General features: G+C 48.0%; 1 protein-coding gene across 1 annotated transcript in view; it reads left to right on the forward strand.

Moving 5' to 3' along the window:
* Positions 1-4,041: 4,041 nt before the first annotated feature.
* The window catches only part of LOC119861618 (very long-chain specific acyl-CoA dehydrogenase, mitochondrial-like), a 63,234-nt gene continuing 56,447 nt past the window's right edge, over positions 4,042-10,828 (forward strand). Inside the window, exon 1 of the mRNA XM_038416944.2 lies at positions 4,042-4,952. The gene's annotated coding sequence lies outside the window, so the exon portion shown is untranslated. The remainder of the gene's footprint in view (positions 4,953-10,828) is intronic.

Here is a 10,828-nt window from a genome sequence, read left to right on the forward strand (position 1 = left end):
TCACTACCCGTTGAGCCCGACAATCTAGCCAGCTTTCTACCCACCTTATAGTGCATTCATCCAGCCCATACTTCCTTAACTTGCTGACAAGAATGCTGTGGGAGACCGTGTCAAAAGCTTTGCTAAAGTCAAGAAACAATACATCCACTGCTTTCCCTTCATCCACAGAACCAGTAATCTCATCATAAAAGGCGATTAGATTAGTCAGGCATGACCTTCCCTTGGTGAATCCATGCTGACTGTTCCTGATCACTTTCCTCTCCTCTAAGTGCTTCAGGATTGATTCTTTGAGGACCTGCTCCATGATTTTTCCAGGGACTGAGGTGAGGCTGACTGGCCTGTAGTTCCCAGGATCCTCCTTCTTCCCTTTTTTAAAGATGGGCACTACATTAGCCTTTTTCCAGTCATCCGGGACTTCCCCCGTTCGCCACGAGTTTTCAAAGATAATGGCCAAGGGCTCTGCAATCACAGCCGCCAATTCCTTCAGCACTCTCGGATGCAATTCGTCCGGCCCCATGGACTTGTGCACGTCCAGCTTTTCTAAATAGTCCCTAACCACCTCTATCTCTACAGAGGGCTGGCCATCTCTTCCCCATTTTGTGTTGCCCAGCACAGCAGTCTGGGAGCTGACCTTGTTAGTGAAAACAGAGGCAAAAAAAGCATTGTGTACATTAGCTTTTTCCACATCCTCTGTCACTAGCTTGCCTCCCTCATTCAGTAAGGGGCCCACACTTTCCTTGGCTTTCTTCTTGTTGCCAACATACCTGAAGAAACCCTTCTTGTTACTCTTGACATCTCTTGCTAGCTGCAGCTCCAGGTGCGATTTGGCCCTCCTGATATCTTTCCTACATGCCCGAGCAATATTTTTATACTCTTCCCTGGTCATATGTCCAACCTTCCACTTCTTGTAAGCTTCTTTTTTATGTTTAAGATCCGCTAGGATTTCACCATTAAGCCAAGCTGGTCGCCTGCCATATTTACTATTCTTTCGACTCATCGGGATGGTTTGTCCCTGTAACCTCAACAGGGATTCCTTGAAATACAGCCAGCTCTCCTGGACTCCCTTCCCTTTCATGTTAGTCCCCCAGGGGATCCTGGCCATCTGTTCCCTGAGGGAGTCAAAGTCTGCTTTCCTGAAGTCCAGGGTCCGTATCCTGCTGCTTACCTTTCTTCCCTGCGTCAGGATCCTGAACTCAACCAACTCATGGTCACTGCCTCCCAGATTCCCATCCACTTTTGCTTCCCCCACTAATTCTACCCGGTTTGTGAGCAGCAGGTCAAGAAAAGCGCTCCCCCTAGTTGGCTCCCCTAGCACTTGCACCAGGAAATTGTCCCCTACGCTTTCCAAAAACTTCCTGGATTGTCTATGCACCGCTGTATTGCTCTCCCAGCAGATATCAGGAAAATTAAAGTCACCCATGAGAATCAGGGCATGCGATCTAGTAGCTTCCGTGAGTTGCCGGAAGAAAGCCTCATCCACCTCATCCCCCTGGTCCGGTGGTCTATAGCAGACTCCCACCATGACATCACTCTTCTGTGAGGCCCTCCCCCACCTCTTCCCACCCCTTCCCTGCCCCCATTCCAACCCCTTCCCTGAAATCTCTGCCCCCTCGGGGTTCAGGGTGCGGCAGGGGGCTCAGGGCAGGGGATCAGGGTGGGGTGCAGCAGAGGGCTCAGGGCAGGGGGTTGGGTGTGTGGGGGGTGGGCTCTGGCTGGGGGTGCAGGCTTGGATGGGGCGGGGTGTGGGCTCTGGCTGGGGGTGCAGGCTTGGATGGGGATGAGGGGTGTGCGGTGCAGGAGGGGGCTCCGGCCTGGGGCCAAGGGGTTTGGGGTGCAGGAGGGGGTGTGGGCTCTGGTTGGGGGTGTGGGCTCTGGGATGGGGCTGGGGATGAGGGGTTTGGGGTGCAGGAGGGGACTCCGGGTTGGGGCTGGGGTGCGGGGGGATGAGGACTCCAGCTGGGGGTGTGGGCTCTGGGGTGAGGGACAGGGGGTTGTGATGCGGGATCCCAGTGGCTTCGAGGAAGTAGTAGCCAGGTTCTTGTGGCCTCTAGGCGCATGGGTGGCTGGGCGGCTCTGCGCGGGGTGCACTGCCTTTTTGTCTTCAGGTGCTGACCTCCAGAGCTCCCATTGGTCACAGTTCTCGGCCGATAGCTGCGGAGCCGGCACTGAGGGGGGGGAGTGTGCAGAGCCTCCCAGTCCCTGGCCACCCCAGTGCTTAGGGGCCACAGGAACCTGAGGGTCGCTTCCGGGACCAGCGCAGAGCAAGGGCAGGTAGGGAGCCTGCCTTAGCCCTGGCCCCCCACTGCACTGCTGACCAGACTTTTAACGGCCCAGTCGGCAATGCTGACCAGAGCCGCCAGGTTCCCTTTTCAACCAGGCGTTCCAGTTGAAAACCAGACACCTGGCAACCCTATTTCCATGTTGCAATTTTCTCAAAGCACCGCCATTCAAGCTGACTGCTGGTGCGCATTCACAGCACTGCTTGTCGGCTTAGCGTTCTGCAGACAATGACACACACACAGAGCTATTGGGCCAGATAGAATTATCCTCTTTTCAGAGATGGAGAATTGAAATTCAAAAGGTACGTGACTTGCCCAAGGTGGCAGTGGGAGCTGGCGTCACTGCTAGGATTAGAACTCATGAACTTCTGGGTCCCCAGCCTGTCCTTGGACTGCTGCTGCATGCCTCTTCTCCGCCCCTTTAAGAACTCTCAGATGAGATGTCAATCACCAGTATCTCTTCCTGTTGGGGTGAAAGCTCTGTGCAGACAACTCCCAGCACTGAAAGGCTCAAACTTGCGGTTCTGGAATAGCAAGTATCAGATAAATACTTCTTTATTAACAGTGGAGGGAGTTACGTGAACTGTGAGCAGGCAGGGGATGGCCAAGGTGGCCCAAGTGTTCCTTTCCAGTGCTGGGTTCATGATTCTGTTGGTAGTCACAGTATGCCATGAAGTTAAACTTTTGTTCTTATTACGAGGCTCATGGCTGTGCCTCCTCACGTATGGTGGCAGTGACTGACAGTTCTTTCTGAACGTGGGAGTAAGTAATTGTTATGTATGCAGACTGTCATGGGTATGATAAGGAAGTTACAAGCTACAGTCAAATGGAAGTGCCATTGTGTTCACTTAACTTACATGTACAAATATCCCATTGTGTGCACCCAGTTTTCTCATTTGATGCACACATGAGCACTTGGACACATAATTGGTCCTGTGCACATGCAAACACCAGATCTGGGTATGCTTACTGGGCACTTCCATGGGCGACTAGGTATGTGCAAAGGTGTGTTCGCTGTTGGATGTGCTGCACTTTGAAAATCTGGCTCCATACCTTTACTTTTTAGAGTTCACCAGACGGTGACTTGTTTGCCTTTGTCACCAACTGGAGCCAGGCACCAAGCTGTGGAAGCCAAAAAATCCTTGTAGTTCTTATTGAATCTGCTCTTTATATTTCTGCTAGGTATCTGAGTAGCACAGGGGTTGGTATGTTTCTGATCTGAATTCCTAATGCCACTTCTTGGAATTAAAAGGAGTTTTGCAATTTACACTGACTTTATAATGAAAAAGTGAAATACGAATAGAAGGGTCAGATCTAAAGAACTGGACAGAGATGAAAGCAGGACAGGAAAATAATGGGGATACCAAGGGTTATAATAGCAATAGCATGAGAACAGTAGTGGCTGTTATAGGATCAACTGTAGGTAACATAAAGACGCTAAAGCAGTGGTTCTCAACCAGGGGCACGTGTACCCCTGGGGGTAATCAGAGGCCTTCCAAGGGGGACATCAGCTCAGCTAGATATTTACCTTGTTTTACAACAGGCTACATAAAAAGCACCAGCGAAGTCAGTACAAACTAACATTTCATACAGACACTGACTTGTTTATACTGCTCTCTATACTATACACTGACATGTAAGTACAAAGTTTATATTCCAATTGATTTATTTTATCATATGGTAATGAGAAAAAAAACAATTTTTCAGTAATAGCATGCTGTGACACTTTTGTATTTTTATGTCTGATTTTGTAAGTTTTTAAGTGAGGTGAAATTTGGGGGTATACAAGACAAATCAGGCTCTGGAAAGGTTGAGAACCTCTGCAGTAAAGAGACCCCTGTAGATGCAAACATGGAAGCTCACTGGATATAGACAATCTATTGAAGGTTAATGGAAAGTGAAGCAATTACAGGAGCTGGCCATTTGTTTCAGTCTCTGGTTATTAAATGCAAACACAGTATAAAAAAGAATTCATTCCTAACCAGCTTGAATCACTGCAGCTGTAAAGATACAGGCTCTCGTGAATATTTTCGCAGTAAACTTTTCATACCAGATAAGAAAATACTTAACCAACTGCAGAGAAATAAGAGTTTAAAGCAGGTGGGTAGAGCTGACTGGCCTTTTGCCATCTCCTAAGCCAGAGCAGGTTAGTTAGACCTGCCCTCGTCTACAAATAAATCAGTTACTTTCCTGTTAGGCTGCAATGTTTTTTAATCCACCTTGGTTTGTTAAGGAAATCTGAGTGCTATTTACACAGCTGCAATTTCTCTATGTTCTTTCCCAATTTTTAATCAGAGTGTGTGAGAAGAAAGTGACTTCCTCAGCATGGGCTCTACCAATTTTGCCGTCCCAAGCAGTTGCCGCTGAATTGCCGCCATCACAACAGCAGTGGAGCTGCCACCCAAAAGCTGCTGCGGCGGGAAAAGCGACGTAGCTGCTGCCGAATTGCTGCTGCGGGACACAGACTGCCGCCCCATTCTAATTGCCACCCCAAGCACCTACTTGGAAAGCTGGTGCCTGGAGCCAGCCCTGTTCCTCAGAAATCTCTTGCAGACAGAGGGCAAAAATCCCTAAAATGGGTCAGAGAAACTAAGTTTCTTTTGGATGAGGCAGAAAACTGAGGTCATGGTGACCTGTGGTTATTAGAGCCCATGAAACATCTTGCAAGCAGAGGTGAGTTGGCCAAGTGTCTTGGCCAAATTCCAGTTGTGTAGTTGCTGGTTATCTGCATTCCCCTGCTGTTTTCAGCTGGATGCTGGATACGTCTGAGCCATTGTGGTATTTATCATTTCCTAAATGCACTCCCTAAACTGTTGTACAGGAAAAATGCTGTTTCACTTTGAGAAGTGGTTCCCCATGATGGTGGAGCATTTGCTGATACTCATTAACTTGTGCATCCCGATATTCCCCCACACACATGAGTCGCATCATGGCAGTCTCTGATCAGGCTCTGTTGGCAGGGCACATTTTTCTCCCATGGGTTGCTGTAACCCCGATGGCACAGTGACCAGTCCAATTCTGCTGTCGGTCTGGCAGCTCTTGTCTTGCCTTAGTTTGTCAGGATGAGTATTTTGTATTTAAATATGTAACTCATCATAACTTCAAAATGGGTGAGTTTGGCTAATGGACCACATTGAAACGTGTCACGGTGGGCAGCTGTGCCTGTTTGCGGTGGTGCTGAGCTTTGCCCCATGTGCACACTCTAAATGTTTAAGGTGCCCTGTGTCAGTCTGAGCCTGACCATGCTTCTGTGCTGTGACAGCACACATCAAAGGCACTTTCTGCAGCAGCCACAGCAGCACACGTGGAGGCCAATTCTGCCCTCCAGCAGCGAACAAACCTACCACTGGGAGCAGGATGTGGCCTTTGGGAGGAAACATTGTCTCTCCCTCCCCGCAGAGCATCTGTGCTGCTTTAGGGCCTGACTCCTCATTGGAGCAAGAGCTGCAGGGGTGGGCCCTGGTTTCTCTACCTAGCAGTAACACAAATACACACAGAGCTGGAGGGGACCAGGTGAATGAAAATTCCTTGAGTTTTCCTCGCAGAGTTCCTGCCAAACCCTGCTACTGGGGGATTCTGACCCCAAACCTCACAGATCTCCTAGGCTGCAGGAAAGCACAGGGCTAACTGTGCAGAGGTTCCTTGCCTCCCATCTGTCCGTGGGGTCCCACCAGTCCAGGGTGGCGCAACCCTGAAGGAGCTGGGCTGCCAGAGATTCCCCATGGACCATATTAGCTGCTCAGTGCACAGGGGCCCATGGAACTAGACCAACTTTTCCAGGTAGTCCATGTAGAGCTCTAGGGAGGACTAATGCACATCCTCTGCCCCCCCTCACGAATGTTGCTCTGTGGAGAGCACCCCTATCTCCCCTTTCTGCTCACCTTCTGGGAAAGGTGCCTCCCAGAATCTTTAACAGGGAGCAGGGTGCACTCTTAATAGCCTCAGGTTTTGTCTGAACAAAACAAAATTCCAAACAGCAGCTGTGATTCCAGTCATAACTCCAGCACTTCCCAGAGTGAAATAACAAGTAATACCAAAGGACACAAGGAATCAGAATGCACAGGGGAGAAAATATGTGTTCAGAAGAGATGTAAACAAAGATTGTGAGCACAGGAGGCTCTTCTAGGTGTCTGGAACTGCAAAGGAAGTGGCTTGTGGCAGGCTGATGACATGGTTTCTATTTCTAGACACTTGCATCAAAGTACTGAGAGAGACAGCAGACAAACAGCAGCTGTGGCTGCCCTTCTCCATAATCTTGTAGTGTAGTTTCATTTTTTCAGTGAGAATTAGGACAATGGTGATTGTAAATTATGTAAAGTTATTGGGAGTCACCAGATGGTGGTGATACAGACAGTGCTATTTCTTACTTATTTTAACATGTAGGCATTAGAATGGGAGAAATGCTTATTGTCAGCTATGATGCACATCCTCTTAGAAGCTCAGAATATAATCAATCAAAATAGTTCCCTGTTTTGTGTCTGTCTCTCTGCATTGTTCTTGGGTTATACCTGTGCAAGCAAACAAAACATAGCGGTGCCAAAATAGTAGCAAGTGCTGCTGTGTTCCATTGTCTACAGGGCTTCAACTAAGATTGAAATTGAGGTCTCAATAAATGGCAGGATTTGTGGACTACAGTCATACAGTGGCTGAATCTCTATTACCCATCTGTGTGCCTAGTACCACCTATTGATTCATACATCTTTGACAGGCATGGTAACATACTCTTGTAATGTCTGAGATTCTCGGGATACAGCATGAGGAGTGTGTTTTGAGTTATAACATCCTGGGCCTTGGCTCGCTAGCGTGTGGGAGAGATGCTTGGGATGTGCCTGCTCGTAGCAGCAGCACTATGGGGCACCAAAGCAGAATGCTCAAAGACCATCTAACCTATGACACCCCTGGCATACTCTCTCTCCTCCAATACCGGGGTGCAGCCCCACTCCCTGCATGGAGATTAGCATTGTGCATTTATGTCCTTTGGCAAAGCTTGCTCGCTGCAGGGTCCCCCAAGCCCACAGCTCTCTGACCCTGCTGTGCTTGTTGTCTCAGCAGTTTAACATACAGAGCTCGCTGCATCTTCCTCTGTGTAAATATTTGATGTGGCAGCTACAGTATGCACCAGAAACTCAGTCAGCCAAGGTGCCAAAATGAACATCAGCTCCAAGGCTGTGGATATTGGCACCGTCCCTTCTGTGCAAGTTAAACGGGGTTGAAATGAACCTCTTGGGCCTCTGTGTTCACAACCACCCACTGCAAGGTGTGCTGTCCAGGAGAGGAGGGGAGGAACAGCAGTAAAAACCTGGCCCCATTGGGTATGCAGGCAGCAGGAGGTGTCTCAGGTGAGAGGAAGGGTCCTGCCCATGGCTGAGCCAGCCTGAGTCTGTGATCACATGTTCTGCTCACCTGGACTGCACAGACCCCTGGTTCATCCTGCCCCTTCCCTTACACCAGTGATTTAAAGCAGAGCCCCTACTGCTTGGAGATCTTGCCTAGCTCAGGGAGCATTAGAGCTTACATCTGCTGTGGGCCAGTCCCCTCTGCTGGCTTTCCTTGCTCTCTCACATCAGACACAGGCTGTTTATCTTCACCGTCACGGCCTGTCCCCACCCTACTGATCATCTCTCACTCGCTATCCATGTATCAGCTTCTAACTCCCAGCAGCCCATGAAGTCAGCCACTGTTGACCACCTGTTTAATTTTCGAACAGGCACCTTCATGCTTTTTTCCATGCTGCTCCTCATGCCTGGGAGGAGCTCATAAATAGCCGCAAAGCTATCTCACCCTCCTCCAAATCCCTCCTCAAAACTCTCCTTTGCTGTGATGGCCACAAAAAACGTGACAGCAGTGACCACAGCCCATCATGCTGATCTGTATTTCCGTGGGTCCTTGGACTCCCCCATCTGTCTGTATCTGTCTGCTGTCTCTTGTCTTATAGTTAGATTGCACATTCTTTGCAGCAGGGATCGTCTTTGTTCTATGTTTGCACCATGCCTAGCACAATGGAGTCCTCCTGGTCCAGGACTGAGAGCTCTGAGGTTCTTTGATAACACAGATAATTAATGATACATTTTGTCCATTAAATAGAGTGGCTGTTTATTTAAAATAAAGAAAAGTGCCTACATCAGACTTCATTGGTTGATGCTGCCAAATTGGAGGGAAATCAGAGAAGAGCAAAAAAAATTAGAGAGAGACTGACTTGTAAGGAAAGGCTAAAAGAATGAAATGTGTCCAAATGATGGTGATGGGAGGGTTGTAATAAACATCTCTCTGTAGGTGAAGGGAGCAAAACAATCATGGGAAGGAGAATGGGGGAACCAAGGGGGTAGGAGAAGGATGGAATTAAACCCAAGCCAAATAACAAAAATCCGACTTTGAATGAATCTGAGGAAAAACTCAGTAAGATGTGTGGTATCTGGCTGTGCAGTGGTCTTCCAAGGGACATGTTGGAAACCTCACTACACTGCTTGGGACAGTTAAAACTCAGCTGGACAAAGCATTCAGGAATCCATACAAATTCTTCTTTGGCAGGGGGTGGACTATCGGCTTGGTCTTGCAACAAGCTGACCACTCTGGATGCCCTTAAATGCCTAGTTAATTGTAAGCCCATAAATAGCCCCATTGAAGTCAAACTTTAAAACTTTTTAATCAAATGATTCTTCTGAAAATAGTAGATAAATAAATCCACTTGATGTGACTTTAAACCAAAGCTTAATTATATGTCATAAAGCCTAGCGTGATGGTGATACTGGGCTCAGATTCAGATCTGTTCTGCTGTGTACATCTCAAGAGACTCTTGTGTAAGTCAGTGCAGTTACTCCAGGGTTGCACTGGTGTCAAGGAGAGCAGAATGCACAGACTGAAGGAGATGTGACTATCCCAGATCATTCTAGCTTCAGCTCTTGTACTCTGAACTGCTAACGTGTAACTCCCTCTACTGGCGGCTCCGCTACAATTCAGTATACGTGGGAGTCTTCATGAGCAGTAGACACCAAGCGTTAGACTACGGGCCAGATCCCAAAACACCTGTGCATAGAGCATGCATGAGGTCCTGCAGTGACTGTGCAGAGCCAGGCCCTATGCTGTATTCAGAGCAGTCTGGAGGCTGCTGTAAATTAGGCCACACCGCAATAGCCACAAGAGGCTGAGAACACAGCTGAGTCTGCATAGTGCAGGAACGCCCCAGCCACACCTACTTTCCATTCTCCCTGGCAGCAGGAAGGGTGTCTGCTGTCAGAGCCCTTCAGTTGGCTCCAGGCCACTGCAGAGCACCTGTACATGGAACTGATCCTCCTGGGAGGAGCAAGCCAGCTTTATGGCTGGAGTCAGTCAGGGGGTGCAGCGCTGCCAACCCAAGTGCCCAAAGGGTACGTTTACTCAACTGGCTCGGGCTGCGGGACTGTAAGATTTCTGTGTAGGCAGCCTGAGTCCGAGCTCTGGGAGCCCATAACCCTTTGAGCCTGAGTCAGCTAATCTGGGCCAGCTGTGGCCGTGCGTCGGGCCTTTTATTCCAGTGTGGACATAGCCAAACAGCACAAGACTGGCTTTAAAACTGAGATTTTTTTAAACTAAGAAATGTTGGGTGGTTTTTATTTGCTTTCTGGGTTTTGATCCTTTTTGTCTTTCCATTGTAAATCACGCAGTCCCACCTTTCTGGGTCAGATGTCCAGATATGTGTGTTCAACTTTTTGCTGCAACCACCACAGCTAGAAACTTACTTTTAAAAAATGCAAGCTGAGATTCTCACCTAATGTCTTGACTAAAGGAGCTGGGGATTTTAGAAAAATTGCACATACCACAACAATTAATAACATAGGTCTTGCCCCATCTCCAGATGCTTCACAGGGAATGAATAGAACAGGATAACTTTGAGTGATCCATCCCCTCTCATCCAGTCCCAGCTTCTGGCAATTGGAAGTTTAGGGACACCCGGAGCATGGGGTCATATCCCTGACCATCTTGGCTAATAGCCATTGATGGACCTAACCTCCATGAACTTACCTAATTATTTTTTTAACCCAGCTATACTTTTGGCCTTCATAACATCCCCTGGCAATGAATTCCACAAGTTGACTGTGTGTTATATGAAGAAGTACTTCCTTTTGTTTGTTTTAAACCTGCTGCCTATTAATTTCATTGAGTAACCCCTGGCTCTTGTGTCATGAGAAGGGGTAAATAACCTCTCTTCATGGTGAAAACTGACGGTTTATTCCTACCCTTTGTTTCCTATCTTTTAACCAGTTACTGATCCATTAGAGGATCTTTCCTCTTATCCCATGACTGTTTAGTTTGCTTAAGAGCCTTTGGTGAGGGATTTTGTTAAAGGTTTTCTGAAAGTCCAAGTAAACTATATCCACTGGATCAGCTTTGTCCACATATTTATTGACCCCCCCCCAAAGAATTCTAATAGATTGGTGAGGCATGATTTCAATTTATAAAAGCCATGTTGACTTTTCCCCAGCATATTGTGTTTATCTACGTGTCTGATCATTCTGTTTGTTACTATAGTTTAAACCATTTTGCCTGGTACAGAAGTTAGGCTTACTGGCCCC

The sequence above is a fragment of the Dermochelys coriacea genome, chromosome 9, assembly GCF_009764565.3.
Source record: "Dermochelys coriacea isolate rDerCor1 chromosome 9, rDerCor1.pri.v4, whole genome shotgun sequence".
Taxonomy (NCBI): domain Eukaryota; kingdom Metazoa; phylum Chordata; order Testudines; family Dermochelyidae; genus Dermochelys; species Dermochelys coriacea.